Source organism: Octodon degus, unplaced genomic scaffold (genome assembly GCF_000260255.1).
Source record: "Octodon degus isolate 3935 unplaced genomic scaffold, OctDeg1.0 scaffold00021, whole genome shotgun sequence".
NCBI lineage: Eukaryota > Metazoa > Chordata > Mammalia > Rodentia > Octodontidae > Octodon > Octodon degus.
In genome coordinates this window covers 3,482,852-3,484,773 of record NW_004524597.1, presented here as the reverse complement: position 1 = coordinate 3,484,773, position 1,922 = coordinate 3,482,852, and positions in this window count along the sequence as shown.

Here is a 1,922-nt window from a genome sequence, read left to right as displayed (position 1 = left end):
TTCACACTGGAACTGGTGACAAAACTCAAGAGCAGGAGACCCTTAATTGAGTCCCGTCTAGACCATGGAGCAGGCTGAAAGCAGTTCTTCCCTTGCCCTCTGCCCTTGTTGGCATCTGTAAAAGGAAATAGGTGATCCTTTTCTTGAATTTATATTTGCTGCTTGCTCTTTCTGTGCCATGTTCAGACTCTTAGCATGCTCTCTGGAGCATTTAGCTAATTTCCCTACTGGTTACCTTTATTGTCACTCACCCATCACCACCCATCCTAAATAATGTGCCAGAATATTCTATGGGCCAAATCCAATCTTATCACTCTCCAACTAAAATTCTCCCAATATTTACCCTACTGATTACTGTAAATGAATACAAAAGGCTTACCCTACCTTATCTGGCCCCTGTCGACCGCTCATCCTCACCTGTCTCCCTCTCTCATAATTTATTTAGCTGTTCCACATAGAAGCCCCTATACTTACCTTGATCCAGGATATTTCATTAATTGCTTTTCACTCTGACTAGACATCAGAATCATCCAGAAAGTTCCTCACAATAGCAGTGTCTGGCCCATCTTCCTGCAAAGACTGATTTTCTGGTCTGGAAAACCCACGTCTAAACAATTAATGGCCAATGCTGAAGACTGAACTCAGCTCAAATTATAATTTTCCTGTAATACATCAGTTACCAAGATCAATGCGTCTTGCTTGGCTTTTTCTATATATGTATTGGACTCCTGATGCAGAAGTTGGAGTTATTTGTACCCCTCAGTACATGACCTAAATTCATCATTTAGTTTTAAGGTATAGCCCTTTTTACCAGTTCAAAATTCTTCTCTTGGGCCATGGAGATAGTTCAGTGATCTAAGTAACTGCCTAGGCAATCACAAGGACCTGGGTTCAATCCCTGGTACCACATGTTGTGCCAGCCCCATTCCCGGTGCCTGGAGCCAGCCATCAAGATCAAGTGGGGTGGCACATGTTTGTAATCCCAGTGCTGGGGAGGTTGAAAGAGGAGGATCACTATGAGTCAGAGCTGCATAGTGAGACCCTGTACTAAATACATAAAATTAAGGAAAAAAAATCTCTTCTATCTTTAGGCAACTGTTCTTTTGGATCTGCTGCTTATTCGTGCATTTGATTACAGTTTTGTGTGCATCTGATTAGTGTGTATAGTTTTTGACTATATACTTAGAAAGTGCTATGGTTTCATTCTATATCTTTCCTTTTTATACCCACACCTAGGTTTTGACTGACTTCTTTTAATTTAGATTCATTTTTTTGTCTTTTTGCATTACTACATGTTTATAGTACACATTGGTTACATTAGTCATCAGGGATTTCTTGTGTGCATAACACACTTTCAGGCCTTTCTTGTCCTCTTCTCCCCATCCTCCAACCCTTCTACAAAAGCTCTATTTCCTTTTTTTCCTTCAATTCTTTTTTTCTTATTTAAATCCCTTCTCCAAGGGACCTACACTATTAAAAGTACTCTGCAGCTGTTAACATACTTGGACATTAGTCCCAGACTGCACAGAACTCCACTGTGTGTACTCTCCCCCCACGACCACACTGTTCTCCAACTCTAACCTGTACCACATAGGAAAGAACATCTCCTTGCATGTCCATTTTGGAACCCCGGTGAGAATTTCTTCAAGATGCATACCCAAAAATTCAATTGTCAGGAAGTGAAGCACAATCATTTCATTATGACCAGCCAAGTATTATTATCAAGCCATTTTCCAGAATGACTGCACCAAATCTATATTTTTAGGCTGAGGCCAAAGTTTCATTTCTATATTCCAATACTTTTGAACTCAAGGTTAAGAGTCTGATGAGCACATTTTGGCCCTAGCCTTCTAAGGTCAATTAAGACTCAGGACATATGAGAACTTGTACTGTAACATCATGTACCTCGGTAGTGTCCCAAA